Here is a 22,742-nt window from a genome sequence, read left to right as displayed (position 1 = left end):
TGACTTAGTTGGGTCAGTGGGGGCCGGGGGCAGGTACAATTCTTAGTGACTGTAATTAGTTTAAATTGTAACGGTCTCTTTGCTCATAAGATGTTTTCCTTGTGAGGCGGGGCAAGGTGTGTGAAGCTTTTGTAAAGGGGGAGCGGGGACAATACATTTGTGCCCGTTTAAATAGCGCTCATAGGGATGTAATTATTCAAGCACTAAACGAGTGAGACCAAGGAAGGGGGGAGGCACAGTGCGAGACCCTCTGTCGGTGAAGAAGTGTTGTTTTTAAAGGCCGTGATATAGACATTTGTGGGAGAGGTTGTGCAATGTACATATTCTGTTTTTTTCTTACCAGCAGAAGCTTTGTATTAGGTCATATTTCCAGTGGGGGATGGGAGGGCGTGCAGGAAAGTAAGCTTCGCGTAGGTGTTTTATTTTCCTCTATGGCGCGGGATGTGTGTTCACTGTAGTGGCACAGGCTGTTGGGATGAGGGAGAAGGGCGTATCCTGAATTATACTGATAATGTACTTAGTGCGCATCACACATTGAGGTTAAATGCTGGATTAATATCCTTGCCAGTGTTCCTTTCTTATCAAGGCTGGAAGGATGACAACTCGGGTCTACCCTGGCGGGGTTCAAGCACACAGCCTAACGCCTATACACTGGCCCCTGCCAGGGATTTGTGCCACACTGAGCTACCAGTCTCAGAGGGAAGTAAAGAGCCCCGCGGTTGGTGTCCACCGCCCGTTTGTCTGTGCTCTCTACAAAGTCGAGCATGGAAGGAACACCCCCCACCCCCACCGTCCCCCACCACAACCTTCGCCAATCCCCAAACAACTCCCCCGCCCCACATTGCTGACGTGTTACTCTTGGTGTACCAGGAGTGGGACAGACAGGCAGACTTTGTTATTTGTGCGTCCAAGCAAAGATCTGGCTGTCGTGGACACGCGAATCACCTTTCCCCAGAGCCGTCCTCGTGCGGTTGGTACAAGCTCTCCCACTGTGCCACATGCCCAGAAACTCAGTTTTTACTTCCCCTACCGACTGAAAAAGAAAAAGACGCATTCAATTTCAAAGGTAAAATTAATGCACTGAGCGGAATACAGCTCCCAGGATGCCCCTGCAAATTATATTGCCGTGTGTTTACTACGATGATGTATGTAAACAGCTCTTGTGATGTAAACAAAGATTGTTGTGGTGACATCACATCGTAGAGTGATGCCGTCAACTACCCGTGTGAACTTTTCAGCTGTGCCTAGTTTGATATTATCGCAACAAACAATTTATTTTGTCACCAGAGACTACCATGATGTCATTAGCACCCATCCGTAGTTATTCTAGCGGTAGGGTGACCAGACGTCCCGGATTTCCCCGGACAGTCTCGTTTTTTAGAGGACTGTCCCGGTGTCCCGACGCTTCTCTTCATTTTATGTCTTGGTTTTTGGGACAAAGGTCAGTTTATTAAATAAATGTACCGGTTTTGGGGTCAAAGGTCAGATTATCTAGGGAAATTTAAATTAAAGACGCCTACAAAGTATGAAATAATGAAAGTAATGTATCAGTTACTGTCAGGAAACAGTCCCCTCTCTGCTCCCGGCAGAGAGACAGAGTGGGGAGCAGAGAGAAGTTGGTGGGGGCGGGTTGGGGGTGCAGGGTGGGATGTCAAGCCACAGCTAATTTTATATATGTAGTCTTGTAAATGTCTGTAAATATGTGTATATATATATATATATATATATATATATATATATATATATATATATATATATATATAAACACACACATGTATTGGCACACATTCACAAAGCTACGCAAAAAAATGGGACAGGCCAGATATAAAAGTGAGTGTAAAGTCGTTAGTCCTTCTTTTATGTCTGACCTCTCCCGGTTTTTGCTCCTTAAAATCTGGTCACCCTAGGTATACGATGTATCAAAACCTACTGTGATGGAAATGCTGACGTCTGTGGTATCACAGCGTGATGTGAGGATGCCTAAAACACCTATTGTGATGTCAAGGAAGTATATAGCGATGTCACGAACGCTTAGTCTGACACCACAGCAGCTTGTTTTTATGCAATCAGAGCTTATCGTGATGTCTTTAGTATTTTGCCCATGTCGTCAAAGTATGACATGGTGTAACCAGAGTCTAGTGTGATGGATTCAGAGCAGTGGGAGCCTATGGTGAGCACATTTTCGGATACCATCAGAACCTATTGTGGTGCCATTAAAGGACTATGGTGACGTCATCGACATCAATATTTTCACATTAGTCATTGCCCAGTACCGCAAAAAAAGTCTATGTCCTGCAAGCATAAAATATCCCTGTGTATCAGCCACTGTCTGGACTGCTGCGTCAGTGGAAAGCAGGCACACTCTGTAGGACCTCGTGAATTAACCTTGGGTAATGCATGTGACTTACATTAAAGAACGAAAATCAGACATTAGGACCTTTAAATAATTATATTAATAAACCACTCAATTAAAAGAGCAACCACATCGGGTTTTAATGACAGAAGCAGGGCACATGCCTGTCCTTAACTGCTTTGTCCAAACTGCTGTCAATGTCTGCACTGCGCAGTCAGGCTTAACTTAGAAGACAATGTGTAAAGTATTTGCGCAATAAATCATGCAATAACACAGTAAGAACAGCACAAAAAGACACCACACATGTTTAGAAAAATATAAGATATTTATCTAGGTGAATTAAGGTCAAAACCTTGATAAGTACAAGTTGAAATATCACTTTTGCAATGATAAGAAGAGTCTTAAGTCTTTAAAAAGCAACAAATGTCTCTTGCAAGAACAAAGTACCTGGTTGTGTCAAAATTACATGCAAGGAGACCGCAGAGGAGGATATGCGGGGAAAATGAAGGGTATGCGTCAGATTTCCGGGCGCACACAGACGATGCATCGATTCTTTTCCACGGGGCAAGGACTTTGCGGCGAATTCTGGCATGCAGGCTTGAATCCTCTTTGCGATGCGGTGTCTTCTGATGCCCAGGTGATGATGCATGGAAGTTCTGGGCGTGCGGGACGAAGTCACAGGTGCTGCGTCGATCCAGTGGGCTATGTGTCAGAGTTTCTATCGCACAGCAGGCGCTGCGTCGATTCCTGCTGTAGGAAGTCGGGCTGCATCATTCCGGCTCGGCGATGCCTCGATCCGGTGGGCTGTTGTAGTGAGGAAATCCAAACTTCATTGTGGGTGTCAAGAATTAGTTTAATAATATAACAAACCCACGACACAGAGCGGCACGGAAGGCTAGACTTGTCCAGTCAGCAGCTCGAAGCAAACTGCCTTCCATGACAACCCCAACATTCCAGAACGCAACTATGTAATGGAATGAAACCATTTTAAAGAAACACAGATACATCTACTAACATACTACAACATACTGCACATCTTCCTTTTTTAAAAAATAAAGTGAAAGAAACCCTATTAGCTTGGTTACACACTGCATAAAATTATAATGACAACAAATCGTTTTTTTTTTTTTAAATGCAAAAAAAACCGAAGAAACATACTAGGTCAGATCATAACACGACAATTTTGAAGGCAACACAATTGGTCTCTGGAAATGTGAATGTCTGATACTTTTTGTAGCCTCCATAGTAGTAGGAACACTTATTATTGATTCCTTTTGTGAACTAACACAATCATTACTCAAAATACTCTTCTCCTTCAAATCTGACAAGGAAATATTTACATCCGTGCTCAACATAGAATCATCCTCGTCTAAAATCTTTGAATAAGTATCTAAATAAATCTTTACTTGCTGAGTGGTAATTGGTATAACTCTGTTTTTGTTCCACCACCCCTTACCTGAAAGTAACACAGCACTCTTCCCAACTTTCAAGACTTTGGTAGGCTTAACAAATTTTGATTCTCCTTTCAAAACCCTAATAGTTTTTTTAATAACACCCATCCACCTTCTTGGAAATCAAGTTCCCTCACATGTTTAGTCTTGTCAAAGTATAATTTTTGTGTCAACTGCTTATCTCCAACTCTTTTATTGATAAATTCTCTAGATACAAATTCACCTTCCTGCCCCTTACACAACCAATTAGGAACAAATTCTACATTTGGCTTGTGACCTCTGAGTAACAAAAAAGGTGAGACATTAGTAGTCGTGTGTTGTGTGGTATGATAAGCCGACACTTTCTCTTTCAAATAATTTATGACATCAATACCTGAAGATAACACAGTCTGAATTCCCTCCTTCAAAAAACGATTTGCCCTCTCCACAAGTCCATTAGCCACAGGACTATATAGAGCTACTTGAAAATGTTTAATACCATGCAAGCATAGAAATTGTTGCATGTCTTTAGAAATGAAATGTGAACCGTTGTCAGTGACCAGTTCTTTTGGCGCACCTTCCACACAAAAAACTCTTTTTAGAAAACTAATCATATTTCTAGAATGTGTTGAATCTACAAAATCAAAATAAATCCATTTTGTGAAATAATCGATTAGAACCAACAGATACTGACTTCCACGAGGCATCAATTGAAAAGGTCCTGAGAAATCCATAGCAACTTTTTGCCAAGGACCCACAGGTAGTTCAACAGGTGCGAATGGACTTTCCCTAATCACCCAAAGTTTATCTGACACCACACACTGGGGACAAAGATCAACAAAAGTTCTAACTTCTGAATCCATCTTAGGCCACCAATAAAACTGTCTCAACCTCTTACAAGTGGCTGAAACGCCTAGATGACCGGAATGTGCGGTTTCCACAATCTTGGACCTAATGCTTCTTGGAGGAACAAACAGTCCTCCTCTCAAACAAATATTCCCTTCACAAGTTAATTCAGACGCCACCTGCTGAAAACTCTGCAACTCACCATCTCCCTGGCCACCCTTCTCTTATATATTTCAACACTTTTCCTAACACAATATCACCCTCCATGGCTTTCTCCCAATCATTTTCTGAAAGCTGCCCATCAGTACCTTGTAAAGCATCCACCACTCCAACCACACATTCAGTATCATCCTCATCTGAGACATGTTCCAAATTCACGGGCAAATGTGACAAACAGTCCGCCCTAAAATTTCTCCCTCCTTGAACATATTTTATACGCATGTCAATTTCTTGCAACTTAGCTAAAATATGAAATAAGCGAGCAGAAGCCTTACCAAGACCATTGCCTGAAAGTAAGGACACAAACGGTTTGTGATCACACATACACTTTAAGTTTCTGTACCGCCCAAACACAAGCTAGAGCTTCCCGCCCAATGGTGCTATCATTTTTCTCTGCATTTGATAGTGTTCTAGATGCAAAGGCAACAGTCGACTCACAACCATCAACAAACTGTCCTAAAACCACTCCCATACCTTTGAGACTAGCATCAACAGTGAGAAAACACTTTACTTTTAGGATAAAATGGTTTCAAAGCTGGAGCACTAGTTATTAACTCTTTAACTTTCTCAAATGCATTGTCAACATCCGGAGACCAAACAAATTTCACACTTTTACACAACAACTCCCTTAAGGGCTGAACAATAATGGCATAACATGGCACAAAACAAGCGTAGTATTCGTAAAGACCAAGAAAAGACTTAAGAGTATCCTTATCAGTTGGTGCTGGTGCTTTTTCAATGGCTTCTAAATTACCACACTTAGGTTTGATGCCACTTTCAGAAATCAGATGTCCAAGATACTCCACCTCCTTAACCAAAATTTTACATTTCTCCGGTCTTACTGTCATGCCCCTCTCTTTCAACACACTAAAAACTCTTTCTAATTGAGGTATGTGTTTCTGTCTCTCTTTGGTGAAGATCAAAATATCATCTTGGAAGGCTTGTAATCAATCCAAGTCACCAAACAAATGATCCATCAACCTTTGGGAAACACTAGCAGCTGATGCAAGCCCAAATGGCAACCTTAAATATTTGTAGGCTCCAAATGGTGTCACAAATGTGGTAAAATCCTGTGAACACTCATCTAAGGGAATCTGATGAGACGCGGAATACAAGTCAATCAAACAAAAATATTTTGCTCCACTAATGTTCTCTAACATGTCCTGAATATGTGGAAGAGGATGACAATCCACAACTAAATTCTTATTGAGTGACCTCAAGTTAACACACAACCTCAATTCACCAGATCTCTTCTTTGCAATCACAATGGGAGAAACCCACTCTGAGGCCCCAGCTTGTTGTACTACACCTTCTTTACACAGACTGTCCAAAAGTGTTATCAAATACGAACCAAGACTTAACGGAACTGGTCGAACTTTGTGTGCAACAGGACATGCATTTGACTTCAATTTGATATGATGTTCAAAACCTCTTAAATACTTCTGGAAACATATTCATTATGTGTCCCAATATATCTCCATCATCCACAATAGGCTTAGAGGAAAATCGCCTAATGCCACTGGTTCATCATGACCTGGTCTTAATATCAAACCTCGCCTTGCCAGATCCTTCCAGCCCACAATATCTCATCCTCTGACAGCAACATACATTTTAGTTGAGATTGACCTACCTAAACATTCTAGGTCATCCACAAAAAAACCAACATCTCAATATCAAACTCCCCAAAAGCTTTAGGATTGATGTCTGTGCACTCTAATTTAGTATGATGTGGCCACATTCTCAAGAAAGTATGATCTGCTAAAAGGGTAACCGGTGCACCAGAATAAGCCATGACTAAAATAGGCCTGTTATCTATAACAGCTTGCACAAGAGGACCTTTGACCTTGAACATATTCCTATCATTGTCAACTGTTAATAGCACATTCTTAAACTTCTGTACACAAACATCCTCATCACTCATATCTACACTGCTAATTTTAATTTTGTTGTTGACACTTTTGAATGACTCTTTTCCCCCTCTGCACATTGCCTTAAAGTGTCCCATGTTCCTGCAAACATTAAACCTTTTATTAATGGATGGACAAAACATTGAGTTACTAAAATGTGTCTGAGCGGAAACATACACTTTGGTTCCCCCCTTTCTGTTTCCACTTTGTGTTCAAGGCACAAACAACTTTTTCATCTACTGAGGCAATAGAAGTATCTCTCTCACAACTTGCTAAAGCTTTTGATGAAAGAATTGAACGTTCAATACTCTTTGCAACATTAATAACTTCAGAAAGAGTAGTATTTCGACAAGTCAACAACCCTTCTTGAATTAAAAAAAAAACAATTGAAGACAAACTGATCATGGATATAAATGTCCACATTGTGTTCAAATTCACATGTTGAAGCAACACATGAAGATCAGCAATATATTCCTCTACTGTCTCATCACTTCCTTGTCTCCTTCTAGTGAAATTGTGTCTCTCCAAAAGTACACTAGTCTCTTCAGAGTATTGCTTTTGCATTCTCTCTTTAGCTTCCTCATAAACATCCCACCTGGCACCCTCTGTGACAGGTGCGGGAACAATAGGTAAATTGTCAAAAACTTTTTGGCCAGCCACGTCCAAATGGTTGAACACTAATGCAGCTTTACGATCAGACTCACATCTAGCTGCTCCAATAGCAACTAAATAACTTAAAAAAATGCACAACCACTGTCTCCATTTAATCATGGGCTTTCCTGGACACTGTAAGAATGGAGGTGGGTGAATCACATTGTTGTTGACTGCCATATTCTGAGCCTTAAAAACAATGATATCTTCTTCCTCACTTCACTATTTATAAACATTTTTTAAAAAATCAAACAAGTACACAATTGTCAACTAAAGTGTTAAAACTGCAAAGTTCAGGTGGGTACACAACAACAAATTTAAGCATGTGACACTCCCATGGCACTAAAACGTTCCAGTTATCAACGTCGTTTACAAAATGACTCCTAACAGTCAATAGTTACACAATTGAAGAAGCCTCTCAGTGAGCTGTAGTACTTCACTCACCAACGTTGGCTCCCACTGCAACAAGTAAGGAATGTTAGCCTATGAAAGGAGCAGGCCTCACAGCAGTGGAAAACACATTTAGGAGTTTTCCACTACCAGGTCATATAAAACACACAGATACATGTCATGCCTTTTGTCTACACAGCACCCTGCCCTATGGGTTACCTACGGCCCACCTTAGGGGTGACTTATGTGTAGAAAAAGGGGAATTTAAGGCTTGGCAAGTAGTACTGCCACTTCTACTTTTAGGAGTAGAAGTGGCATTGGAACTGCACACACATGCCTTCCAATGGCAGGCAGGGACATGGTTAAGGGGCTACTTATGTGAGTGGCACAATCAGTGCTGCAGGCCCACTATTAGCATTTCATTTACAGGCCCCTGGGCACATACAGTGCACTTTACTAGGGACTTACAAGTAAATTAAATATGCCGATTGGGTATGAGCCAATGTTACCATGTTTTAAGGGAGAGAGCATATGCACTTTAGCACTGTTTAGAAGTGGTAAAGTGCACAGAGTCCTAAAACCAGGAAAAACAGTGTCAACAAGTGGAGGGAGGCAGGCAAAGAGTTAGGGGTGACCACCCTAAGGCTGTCAGGTCTAACAGTTGGTTAAAAAAACACTGCACACATTCCTGATTTGAGGACCATGGAATATAAGCTTATGGCCATGCTTACAACCCTGGTATGAGTTAATACACCTTTAGGTGGGTCACCCCTGCATTCTACATTATTCAACAACCTGCAATCTCTCAAATTCATTAGCAAAGTTCTGGAAATATTTATCCACACCCTTTAAACATTCTTATTACATAGAATTTGTCTATAGTAATGTATCAGAAATATTTAACATGGGCATGTGCCCAGACATCCCCTGGTGGCTAATATTTTTTTCAACAGAAATTTTGGCTTTCCTCACGGATTTTGTGCAACCGACTTTGGCTTCAAGCCACAACTTACTTTGAAACATACCTCTGCAACCCACATCAGGTGCACTCACCTTTTACCTTGTTTAACATTGAGTACAACTTGCAACTCAAACTTACTGATTTGTAAACATTGCACCTTATAACTTTCAACATACACACTTGCATCCAGAGTTTACGCTGTTTCATTCTTTGCTTCCATATATGTACACACATAACTCTATGCATTATAGGATTATTGCCCTTTCAATAACTTTAGTTTTTTTAAATTATGGTACAGTTTGGAGTCATGTGAATAGCACTATTATGGATGATCTAATTTGAGATGTCATCAGTAATGTCATCAATTATGTCATTTAATGTACTTAACATGTGAATGACGTTATATGTGAGATCATAAGAAGTTAATGATGGGGTAGCAAGTTGGAGTTACTTCACTAAACTTTAATTCACAGATACTAGTGTTTACTTGCTTTTTGTGTTAGTTCTTACTTCATTTCAATTCCTTATTATAACATAACTTTAACCATTATGTTTTGTCAGTGAATTTCTGGGGTTGTTTTTAACATAAACTAAGATATAATTGCCATATCTAACTATAATATCACTTCAGTCTTTGTTTTTTCAGTGAATTTCTGTGTTTTTTTATCATATTTAAAGTTGTGCATATGCCCACCCTCCTTGGGCAACCTGTGCACAACTCCTTGTGTGGACACCCAACCAACCACTGTGGTTGGCCTTCAGCCATGGCTATCGTTAGTTTGGCCAGGCACCCACCTTAGTACTGACAGCCAACCCCCAGTCACATGGCCCACGGTCTGCACAATGGAGTCTTGCAACTTATTCTCCATGTTGCAGTAGCCAAACAGGATGCGCCCATCCAATTTGAATGGGTCAATCAGAGCAAATCAGGACATCAATGCTTCAGATATCTCCAAATTTTTACCAGTGTTAACCCATTCATGCCCACCTGAGCACTTAAACAAAAAAAGAATTCAAGAAAACTGGTAAACAGCTTTACCCTAAATAACAAAAAGCACACCTTTTGAAGCCATGTTTAATGTAATTCCATTCAGCCACTTTTTATTTATTACCATTATTGCTCAACTTGTCAACGTGAAACAGGGGACTTGCTGTGAGGTGCAGTCCATTTGCTTAATTTCTGAACAAGCGCTAAATCATCTACCTGTTTTTTGCCTCTGTCCACCATCTTTGTGCTCTACGACATAGCGCCACTTAAAGGAAAATCCACAACCTATAGATTCCACTGACAACACATGTGTCAGGTGGAAGGCTGCAGTAAGCCCCATACTCTCACCTCCATAGAGCACCTCATATCTCAATCAGGATACAGTGCCTAGAAGCCAAGAAGTTAGAAACTGCTAGACAATACAAAATCTAACTAACATAATGTTGAGACACTACATGTGCAATAAAAGTTGATCAATAGTGAGACAACATGAACACCTCATTCACACTGGCACCCCATACACCAGTGCAGAAGAGAGCAAACTATGATATGTGTTATGATATGGGGTGAAATGTGGAGCATTGTAATACAGTTTCTGTAAGTCAGCAGCAATAGCAGTAGTGTAGTAAGGGTACAAGGAGCTCTAATGCATAGAAAGAGAAAGGGCACCCTGGGCTTACACTGTTGTTTAGGAAAACACAGGCAAATTTGGAGTTAATATTATTGTAATAGGCCTGGTACTACTGCACGTGTTGCCCTAATGATAGTTACGTCCATGCTAGGAAGGTGGCAGATGAGCAATAGAATGTGAGCTGTTGGGTTTCCAATACATATAACATGTACATTTATTGTCATGCAAGTTATATTCATCCTGCAGGTTTTTGGCTGGACAGCAATGTCTTGCATTGGAGAGACATACAATGAATTGATGGATGCACAGGTATATGAACTGCCAACTAGATCATCAGAGAGGAGAAGTACTTGACGGATGGACAGACAGAGTGGTGCTGGAACACTTTCCAGAGTGGGGGGCTTCCATCAATGTTATATCACTGAAGTCATAGGGATTATGAGAGATCCAAGCTTCAAGCGAAGAAAAAGTGTAGCACGTGAGCAATGCCTATTCAGAAGGAGAGTGGTAGGGGTGTAATTTGTAGCTGCTAGTCCATTTTGGAGCACAGTTTTGCAAATATATTAGTAAAGCATGGTGTGGTAGTGCTCTGTCATCTACAGACATTACATGTTCCATTGAAATGGCCACGAAATTCGTACTGCCATGCAGTTTTAATAATAAAACTAAACAGCATACAAATAATCGGGTTTCCGCAAATATTTATAATTTGTCCTTCACCAAGTAAAGTGTCTTGTTTAGTTTCGATCCTCTTAACATCTCTCCTATCACACTTCAGAATTACAAAACATGCTTCATTTACGTTTTCCTAACTGCTGATCTATTTTGAAATATTTGTACACTTCATTTACTGGTGTTAAAAAAACGGATATAGTGAGTGCAGCCTTTTCTTTCACACTTCCTGTACCCCAGCAATGGTTGCAGATAGTTCACTTTATAAAATCCTCTAGCTTTGGATCCTCTAACTTTGCAGTCAGAGAAAGAAAATTACATTCCAATCTTCATGTTAAAAAAGTAAAAAGTTTCAGAAGACATAGCCTGGCTTTTCACCTCACAGCAAATGTGACTAGATATAAACAAAAGTTAAAGGCATCTTTTTGGTTCGGAAGAATTGCTCATTTAATTATTAATATTATTTTTTTGGACAAAGAGATTGTTGACCACTCTGAGTGCCAGAATATGATAAATGCATTATTGAATGGATTGACAGATGGACAGAGGTGTTTCTCAATATGTGGTCTGATAGATGAGTGGGTGATGGATGGATAGAGTGTCTAACTACTGCATGGCTGGAGTGGCAGATCAAATGCTCAGATAGCTGAATAAACGAATGGCTGACTAGCTGTATTCAGTAATCAGGGGATAAACCATTTTATTATGTATTTAATCTTGACGGTCCTTGGAAGAGAAGAGCTGCACATAATAGCAAGCTGTGGCATCAAAAGTGCAATACAGATTGGGTTTCAACACATCGAATGGTGGGTTGTGGCAGCAATTGGATAATGTGGACACTAAGGTGGGCAAACCATATGACACAGCAAGACTAAACAAAATAGAACAAAACCTACAAATCACAAAAGCATTTTTACAGCATTTGCTTTCTGATTGGCAGGCAGGAGTCAAGGGGACAAGTGGCGCCACAGTAATGGGAGATAGATTTTCGAGGGGGAGATGAAAAAGTGACAGGACTTTGAGCTTTCAGAGCCCACTTAAGATGACTAAGTACCTCTGAACTAATTAGAAAGTGCTCTCTAGAACATATAAGGTCTGAAAAGTGATGGATAGAAATAGCATATGGAAGTTGGCTGAAAGGAAAAGGCAAGGATTGTACTCTGGAACATTGAGCACACTAATATCGTGGACAAAATATCGAAAAGTAAGTGCACATGAGGTACAGATTAACAATGCTTAACCCCACATCTATATACCTTGAAAATATACATATCATCGAAGTATATAGATGTGGATTTAGGTATATATAATCTATACATAGTTATGGCTCAATATTTCGGTCACCATATTCTGTCTACAATATTAGTGGGTCCCACAATATTCTGTAGTCTATATTTAGGACCCGTACCTCAGGCGAGCATTGTGCAATGCTGTTAGGCTGGGTAGGCAGCCAGAAGCAGCTCTGTGGACGCCTTTGAACATAATAGGTCGAGATACTTTTCTGCTTTGCTGCGAGTTTGTGTTACTTTTGTAATGCAAAGTCAACACAGAATGTTATGCTGGTGTTTACTGTCCAACCCAAATCAGGATTTACATTGGACAGTTTCCCAAAGTAACACAGTTGCAATATGCGCTGCTTTGCATTTTTTTGCATCAAAGGAGCATTCCATGTGTGGTACATGAGCACTGCCAAGCAACCACCCCTGGGATTTGACCCAAAATCCTGTCTGCAAACATCTGTAGACCTGGATTTACGCAAAAATCCTATGCCTCCCTGAAACAATAAACCACAACAGGAAAAACTCATAAACCCAGTTGAGACCTGGGTGAACTTTGGTAACATACTACAATGTCTCAACCGGTATTAATGACACACTTACTTTAAATGAAGTAATGAGATAGGAAGCACCATGAATTACTGTGGTTATATTTCAAGAGATGAGCAAAGGAAATTTAAAGGCAGCATCAATATTACTTAACAAATGTGCAGTAAACAGTGAACAAATTTTGACTGTGAAAAAAAGTGAAAATGGTGCATGTGAAGCACATGAAATAAGTGCAAATAACAGCGAATGGACAATGATTGTAGCTGATATTAAACGTGGAGTAGCAATAAACAGCTTTTACAAAATCATGTTTTAAGCCAGATGCCATGAGTTTTCTGATTTTTGTCAACGGCGTTTCTACCTTCATGATTTCAGGTCATCGTCAGGACAGAAATGCACATACATGATTGTAGGAAGCTGGCCTGGTGTGTTGTGGGTACCTGAGGTACTTACACCATATTCCAGGTATCCCCTCTTAGTGAAGTGTAGGTAGTGTCTAGAAGCCAGGCTCTCTAGAGGTAGCTGTGGATGAGCAGCCACAGCTTAGCTAGGAGACATGCAAAGCTCATGCAATACTACTGTAGTCACACAGCACTTACACACATGAAAGAAAACACTCAGTTATACAAACATTAAGGTACTTTATTTTTGAAACACAATACCACAAAATACTAGAAGGGCAACCCTCCAATGGGAGGTAAGTAATACATTAGTAATCAGAAATACTAAAAAAAATGGAATGCGAGCACAGGACCCCCACCTAGGTAAGTGGAATGTGTAGAGAGGAGTATTAGAAAACCACAGAGGTAAGTGACACAGTAACCCCCCACCGACCAGGAAAACAGGAGTAAATCACTGGAATTTCCTCAAACCACCCAAAAGGAGGAAAAAGAAGAAAAGAAGACACCCAGACAAGACTGCAAGAAACCAGTGGTGGATTTCTGAAGAAGGAGACCTGTGGAGAGAGGGGACCAAGTCCAAGAGTCACAGTGGAGTCCAGGAGGCGTAGGAGCTGCTACACACCCAGCTGTATTTGCAGGAGATGGTTGACGGTGATGAAGAACAGGTCAGCACTGCAACCCTGGAGCCGGAGAAGAGTTCCTGATGGATGTAGAAGATGTCATACACTAGAGTGAAGATTGCAGATGGGTGTCGGTGCAAGAATTCCACCAACAAGCCTTGGCAAAGCCAAACTCACGGTTAGTCGAAAAGTGGTGTGCAGGGGACCAGCAAGGCCCAGGAGGACTCAACCCAGGAGGGGGAGTCACAGGGGACCCTCGGCGTCGCAGAGAGTCCACAGGAACAGAGGCAGCACCCACAGGAGTCCCACAGGATAAGGACACAGACGTCGTAGAAGGAGCCGAAGCACTACAGGAAGGGATCCCGCGTCACAGGAGAACCACACAGAGGGCTGTGTGTTGCAGGAAGGAGTGCTGGGGACTGGAGCTACTTGGAGCCTGAAGATCCCATGGAGGAGATGCAAACAAGCCTTGGCAGCTGCATGAGACGTGATGCACGGGGGTACTGTCCTGCGTTGGAAGGCAAGGGCTTACCTCCACCAAAGTTGGGCAGCTGGCAGAGAGGACCAAGAGGACCACTCCAAACCACCACCCGTGATGCAGGATCCACGCAGCTCAGGATGAGAGGAGATCCACACAGCCGGTCGTCACTGCAGCAGGTGCCTGCAGATGCAGGGGAGTGACTCTTTCACTCCAAGAGAGATTCCTTCTTCTTCTTCTGCAGGCTGAAGAGTTGCTGTCTTCTGAGGATGCACGGCCGGGGAAATGTTGCAAAGCTGGCAGGAATCATGGAAACAAAGTTGCAGAAGAGTTTTCTTCATTTATTGCAGTGTTGTCGGTTCCTGGAGGTTCCAGTTGTAGTTCCAGTGGCCAGAAGTTGAAGTGGAGGTTGCAGAGGAATCCTGCTGGAGTCTTGCAAGCCAAATCTTAGGACCCACCCAAGAAAGAGATCTTAAATAGCCCTGAAAGGGGGCTCTGATGTCCCCTGCCTGGCCTTGCCACTCAGATGCTCCCAGATGTCCCTGACAACCTTGGAAACAAGATGGCAGAGCCCAGGGATCCTCTGGAGGAGCTCTGAGCACCACCCCTGGGATGGTGATGGACAGGGGAGTGGTCACTCCCCTTTCCAATGTCCAGTTTCGCATCAGAGCAGGCACTTGGATCCCTGAACCGGTGTGGACTGGTTTATGCACAGAGGGCACCAAATGCATATCAGTGGCTTGGGAAGGCTACCCCTCCCAAGCCAGTCACACCTATTTCCAAAGAGAGAGGTGTTACCTTCCTCTCCCAAAGGAAAGCCTTTGTTCTGCCTTCCTGGGCTAGATCAGATCAAGCAGGAGGAGGGCACAAACCTGTCCGAGGGGTGGTAGCAGTTTGGGCTGCCCGGAAAACCCTGTAAGACTGGTGGTAGTAATGCTGGGGGTCTTTTAAGGAGCCACCATAGTGCATGGAATCATACTTCCAATACTTGCAACAGCATTGGGGTATGATTCCAACATGTTTGATACCAAACATGTCCAGGTTCGGAGTTACCATTATGTAGCTGGACATAGGTAGTGACCTATGTCCAGTACATGGGTAAAATGGTGTCCCGACACTCACAAAGTCCAGGAAAATGGGCCTGGAGTTTGTGGGGCCCCTCTGCTAGTGCAAGGGTGCCCTCACACTCAGGTATCCGCACCTTGCCCTCTAGGCTGAGAGGCCCTACCATTGGGGTGACTTATAGTGACCTGGTGCAGTGACCTGTAGTGAAAATGACTGCCTGCACCTGTTTTGCACAGACTGCAATGGCAGGCCTGCAGAACCCTTTGCATGGGCTCCCTATGAGTGGCAGAATAACTGCTTCAGCCCATCAGGATCCCCTGTGCCCCAATGTGCTGGATACCTAGGTACCATATACTAGGGATTTACATAGGGGGACCAGTGTGCTAGTTTTGGGAAGAAAAAGGTTCAGTTATCATTCATTCATTACTTTACTTTATTCGGTGCAAAAAGACCATAAAAGACATCAAATAAATAAAACATACGAATTTCTCAATCATAAAAAATTTCTAAAAAACGTTATTAATACATTTTCCGAACACCATAAGCAGCATATATAAAATTTAACACAGCCTGAATTATGTCCATATTTCACCAATAATGTAAGTGGGAATAAGCAACCTGGCTAGTTCTAATACTGTTGGACAGAAATAACGGACGTAAAAACCTTTTTCTTGGAACAGCATATAAAGTGCAAAAAAGCATAAAATGTAATGTACTCTGAGATGTCTTTCCATCGCAACAACAAGGAGGAAGGTTCTTGAACCAGGTTCCACATACTGGAAATGCTACCAGATAGTGTAAAGTATTTAAACGTAGCTTCGTGAGTAAAAACCTTTCTCGCTCGGATTAATAATGGTCAAATACAACTTTGGTTGAAGTTGTTGTGTCTCATGCCTCATCCATAGTCTCATTACACCAGAGGCTGACTCCATGGCCTGATTTTGCTGCCAGAATATGTCTTTAACCTTCTTTATGTCCTGTCTTGTTAGAGTATTTGGTTTGAGGAAAAATTCTCCTAATCCTAATGATAGGAGAGAGAGATAAACATATCTAAGCCAGGGTATATTTAGAAACCGTGACAAGAGGAGACAATCCTGTATCACCTTTCTACATAAAAACGCTTCAGGCTTAGTCCAGATTTTTACCCACAATATGAGAGGTTGAAGTTGTATATAGCTAGATATGTATCTCAAACCTACTTCTTTATGACAGAACATTACTGGTGTAGATTGAGGGACTGCTAATAACCTTCTTGAAAAATATTTTCTATAATCTGAAGTCCTGTACATTCTGCATGCCCCCAAACCCCAGCTCCAAATGTCCCAATAGAGAGACACTTAGAGGAGAAGACAGTCATAATTTCCTTAACAGGTTTATGTCGGAGTCTTCTTGCGAACCTAAAAACAGCTTCAATGGCTTTTTGGAATTGTATTGAACGTATATTAACTAAAAATTTCCAATTAAAATCTACATCAATGGGGACCCCCCAGATACGTAAAATGTGGGACCTTAAGTATCTCATGCCCATCTAAAACAAATGTTTTCATTTTTGCTAATTTGGGTCCGGTCTTCATCACAAATGACTTAGTTCTGTTAATTTTAAGACCGAGGTTCCCCATAAAAATATTAAAAGCATTTAATAAAATCTAGAGGCCATTTGCTGTCCTTGAAATGAGTACTGCATCGTCCGCATACAAGAGTACAGGGATTGGAGAATTATTGATGACTGGGGAATCCTTCCCTGATTCACAAAGACATTTCTCTAACCCATTTATATACAAGAGAAAGGGGGCAAGAACACATCACTGTCTAACCCCCTTTAATGAGGGAAATTTCTCTGTCAAACATCCCTCTTGGGAATAACGGACTTGAGCCTCTGTGCAGGCATGAAGTTTACTAAGTAATATAACTATATCTTTATCCATGCCCATACCCAGCAATACCCTCCATAATTTCTCCCTGTTCTCTGTGTCAAAGGCACAGGACAGATCCATGAATGCTAGATGTATACAACCCCTTTTGGCTTTTGGTATATTTCTGGACTATAAGAGTCAGGTTAAGAGTTTGTTCTACTGTGCCCACCCCTGGGCGAAAGCCAAATTGTATTTCTGAAAGGGAGTGAGATTCAGTCGCCCATTCTTCTAGCTTATTTAAGATCACTCGACCTAAATTTTAACTGAACTATCCAATAAAGAAATTGGGCGATAGCACAAGGGATCTGCCATATCTCCCTTCTTAAAAATCGGGACGATGATCGCTTCTTTCCAAGAATCTACTAGAGGGCCTACCACGGCCGATCTCAGGACATTGGTAAGCAGTGGTCCCCAGAAATCTGGAAGTGCTTTATATAAATCGGCAGGGATTCTGTCTGGGCCAGGGGCTTTCTCAGAGGGGCTGTCTTGAATGGCTTGTTTAACATCATCCACACTTATAATATTGCTAAAAGCCAGACTTAGCTGATCATTTCCTGCAAGCTTCAGACAATTTAACATTTCTGATTGAACATTTGTCTCTATGGCGAAAGTTTTTTTAAAATAGTCCACCCAAATCTTGGCTGGAATAACAGTGTCCATGGGCGTCTCATGTTTATCATTCAGCAATGAAGAGTTAACCACACGCCAAAATGCAGTTGTGTCTTTGATTTTGCTTGCAACCATCAGTTCCTCCCACGCAGATTCACTTAGTTCGACTTTCCTTTTGGAAAGAGCTTCTTTATAGTTTTTCCTAGCAATCTTAATTGCTTCTCAATCTTTGGGAGATGCATTGATTGTTTCTTTTAGCTTGCTTAAGGATGTGGTACATGCGTGGTTAAAACATCTTGAGCCATGGACTTTATTAGCACGTGAGGGCTGTAATTTCTCCACCATATATTTTGTCAGAGAGGAGAATGCACGGATAATTTCATGGGGGGCCCTATCTTCATCCCGGGATGTCATAACATCTGACCATTTATTCAGAAATAGATCTTTTAAAAAAGTATTACTATTTATCTTTCCCCATTTGATTGTGAGTCCTTTTTGGGATGAGAGCTTCATAGCAGGGTGTTGCTTCCCTCTTCTTGAATCGCTCGTCAGATCAAAGTTAATCATGATAGATAGGGGGTTATGGTCACTAATACAGGTCGGGGTCACCCTGAATTGTCCTGCAATAGAGGATAGTTCTCTAGAGTAAATAATATAGTCAATAGTAGTATGAGTATTCCCCCTTACAAATGTTGGTATCCCTCTAATGACTGGTGTGGGAAAAAAAAGAGAATTTACTGTTATAAGAGAGTTAAGGGCATTCCCATATGGGGAGTGTTTAAAATGTTGAATGGGATTGTCATTTTCGTCCAAAAGTCCGCAGCAGTCCATGGCATTAACCCAAGCAGCGCTGCCCTGGGGATTATGACCCCCTTACCGCCAGCCTGTTTCTGGCGGTTTGCACCGCCAGGAAGAGGCTGGCGGTAAGGGGTGTCCTGGGGCCCCTGGCCTGGGGCCACTGGCATGGGCAGTGCAGGGGCCCCCTAACAGGGCCCCAGCCAGCTTTTCACTGTCTGCATAGCAGTCAGTGAAAAGCGCGACGGGTGCAACTGCACCCGTCGCACGGCCGCAACACCGCCGGCTCCATTAGGAGCCGGCTCCTGTGTTGCGGCCTCATTCCCGCTGGGACGGCGGGCGCAAACTTGGTTTGCGCCCGCCAGCCCAGCGGGAATGTTGGAATGGGGGCCGTGTGAGTGCGGCCGCATGGCGGTTTCCACCTGGCGGGCGGCGGTAGCCGCCCGCAAAGGTCGGAATGACCCCCTATGTGTGGTATAACCATTAATATGCGGGGATTCTGTAAGCCAGGTCTCTTGGCAGCAGATGAAGAGATTTTCCGTCACTAATTTTATCCAGTCAGGGTTTCCAATTTTTGATTTTAAACCTGCAACATTCCAGGAAATAGTCCCTAGGGCTGTCATACCCTGTGTATCATATATGTCGGGGGCTCCTTTAGATTCTGAGGGGGACTGTGGAAGTACATTTGTCTCCAGGGGGTTTTGCAAAGAAGGCTCAATTACTAATGGTCAATCTAACTGCTCTAGTGAGGTCAGAGGCTCATACCTGTTAGACAATGTCAAGACAGTGTCAGGGGGGTTAGAGGGACCAGGGTTGCTGGGATTCTGATTCCCAGAACGGGTTGGATCAGGATAACGTGGATTTGATGTCGGGGAGATAAACTTAGTCAAACGTTGTACTCTTATAGGCCCTACAGATGGTCTCATAGTCGAAAGATGGTGGTACAAAGCATTGACAGTCCAGGGGCTCCTAAAGTTTATTATAATACAATCCCCAGGCGATGTTTTAGGGGATGAGCCAACCCAAGGTACCCTTCTTACAGTTAGAATGTCCCTATGGAAATCTACCCGCCCTCCCGTATGTTTTCCTACCCAATGAGTCACTTTATTTAACAGTGACACATGGGACTCGGGGTGAGTATTTTCCAATATAGGGACATTTTCCATGATTAAAATATAAGGGGCACATGCCAACGGAATCCTCGGGCAGGCTACTTGAGTTCTTGTAATCTCATGACCCACTAAGCCTTCCCGTTTGGTTGTACCCCACTGAGACTGTAGGTTTATAGAATCCTGGAATACCTCTACGTTCAGGGGTTTTTGGGTTGGGTTCTGGGCAGGAGTCAATCTAAAGTTTCGATGCTGATGAATGGGCGGAGCTGGTAAACATTCAGGGATGGAGTGATTATTCTGAGGTTCTACCCTCGGTGGTATAGGTTTTATGTTTCTTATAAATTCAACCTTCTGCTCGAGGATAGCCACTCTCTCCAGAACTGATGAACACAGCTTTTTTATGTCTCTAAGTTGATCTTCAATCTGAGAAAAACAGGTTATATAATTGGATCCGGATTTTTACAGTCTTTTGGCTGTTTCCCTATAGATTTTTTTTTTTTGAGGTTTAGATAGACATTTCCTCTTGATCTTCTTAATTCCTGATAGGGACTCTCCAAAGTCATCCCTGTCTACAGGAGATCCAACTTGATCTATGGGGGTTACTGCAGTATGGGGGGGAATTACTTGCCTACTTTTTTTTGGAGGTGGACTCTCTGGAGTTGTGGGAGTAATTAAATCAATTTCTGTTGTTACACAAGACTTTCCTATCTTAGTCTTGAAGATGTTACCGGCAGAGTCCTTCCCTCCCGCTACCCTTTCCTGCTTTCTCAAGAGACTACTCTAAAGTGGCTTCTACTCTCCCTATCTCCATCTCAATGGCACCCATTACTGAAGTTAGGTAGCTTGTTATTAACCTAGGTGGGAGGACCTCCTGAATGGGTTCCCTTCCCCCATTGTCTCCCTTACATTTTCCCATTTAGGCAGGCTAGTCCTTTTATCCAAAATAAGGCGCCGTATATTTCTTTAACAGGTGTGTTAGTCTCAGCGCCCCAGACTAGGAGAAATAGAGCCAAATTATACTCAGGTCCTGCTTGGCTCAATTGTCCAGCCACAACCTTCTGCCACACCAATCCCCCTCAAGTTGTAGCGCAGTAAACCTTGCTGTCGCCTTGCGCGTATTTTCGCCTATATTAGTCAGCAGGGTACAGGGGACAAACTGATTTAAAAAGAAATACATTTTAAATACCCAAATCACAGATGGCGAAGACTCCTCCTTGCCTTCCTTAAGTCAGCGGCTCTCCATAGAACAGGGCCTCCAAAAAGAAAAAAGAAAAAATGAAAGGGAGGGGGCCCAGCCCAGTCTCTTCCTGGCGATGACGGGCCCGCACTTGGCCCGGGCTTCGCCCGGGCTCTGCCCGCGAGGCGGGAGCGCGTCCTTGTTTTTAAAGGGCTCCTGCCCTGGGTCCCGGCACCACCAGCAGCAACGCGCGCTTCCTCGAAGCGGGAGCGCATCCTTGTTTTTAAAGGGCTCCTGCCCTGGGTCCCGGCACCACCAGCAGCAACACGCGCTTCCCGCGAAGCGGGAGCGCGTCCTTGTTTTTAAAGGGCTCCTGCCCTGGGTCCCGGCACCACCAGCAGCAACGCGCGCTTCCCCAGTTATCAATTTAGAAGGGTGAGAGCATAGCCACTGGGGTCCTTGTTAGCACAATCCCAGTGAACATAGTCAAGCACACTGACAACAGGCAGAAAATGGGGGTAACCATGCCAAGAAAGAGGGCACTTCCCTACAATGATTGATTGAGAGAAAGAATAAAAGAAATGGAAGAATTAAAATTGGGCCAGGATGAAAAAGGTACCATAATTAATGATATTCTACGGTCAATACCTTAAGGTTGTACAAAAACTGTATGTACAATGTCAAGGCCCTCGTGCCAGACCCCAGTGAGGGAAGAGACCTCCTCAAGTAAAATAGCGATATGGGGTTGTATTGGAGAGATATAATTCCTATGGCTCAAGTAAGGGGGGCCAGTCAGTCACACCACTGAACAATTTCTAAAAAAGAAAAGGGGAAAATAGAAATTTCACAGTATGCAATAGTAGAAGCAAAACCATATACACAGAAATTGTTAGTATAAAAAATTATAAGAACACAGCTTTTCAAACTATGAATGAGCTGGTATATATCTGGTGATATATTAACAATATTCAGTAAACAAAAAGGTTGGTAGAAATGTCAACAAGTAGTCCAATTATAAATAGTGGAGGACTATCGCCCCGACTACTGCGAGCGCAATAGGTAAACACAAATTACTAAAATAGTAATTACCATCTTATTGTATATTTGCCACCGGTTTATGCTGTTATAGCGTGATTGTGAGGGCAGGGGGCGGGGCTAATTCCTGTGGATTGCAGAATGACTGCTGCCCCTGCCAGTGCAGAGTGCACCTGTCGGATTAGCCGGTTGTCTTGCGACGGCCAGCCTGACATGCGCACTTTAGACCCAGCATTCCCAGCACTGCCAAACAGCCATGGAATTGCTGGCACAGGCCCCTAGCCTCAAAATGAGCACTAGGTTAGGTTGCTCCAACCAATCCTAGAGCTGCTTTCATGCTGAAAACCACATGAGAGTAGCTCTGGGATTAGTTGGATTTGTGTTGCACTTAGCATGAAGGAAGTCGATCTCCTTCCTTCTCTTTACTGCTCGTCGTCACCCTCAGGATCCTGCCGGACAGAGGGTCAGCAGCATATAGGTGAGTTTTTAGGCATTGTGCCCTTGTTGTCAGATGTCACTCGAGATGGAGAGTGAAAGAGAGGGAAAGAAGAGACCTCAGGCGTGATGGAAGAGAGTGACATGCCTGAGGTGTTGATGCAGGTGACATGCAAGACATCTGGAGGAACAAATGTGAGAGTGAGAGATCTGTGACAAGAGAGGAGA

The 22,742-nt window shown here is 42.8% G+C and overlaps 1 protein-coding gene across 2 annotated transcripts in view; it reads left to right on the top strand.

Annotated features, from left to right (window-relative positions):
• The window catches only part of SYT5 (synaptotagmin 5), a 413,979-nt gene that overhangs the window by 886 nt on the left and 390,351 nt on the right, over positions 1-22,742 (top strand). The window lies entirely within an intron of this gene.

The sequence above is a fragment of the Pleurodeles waltl genome, chromosome 7 (genome assembly GCF_031143425.1).
Source record: "Pleurodeles waltl isolate 20211129_DDA chromosome 7, aPleWal1.hap1.20221129, whole genome shotgun sequence".
NCBI lineage: Eukaryota > Metazoa > Chordata > Amphibia > Caudata > Salamandridae > Pleurodeles > Pleurodeles waltl.
This window is presented reverse-complemented; position numbering and strand designations above follow the sequence as displayed.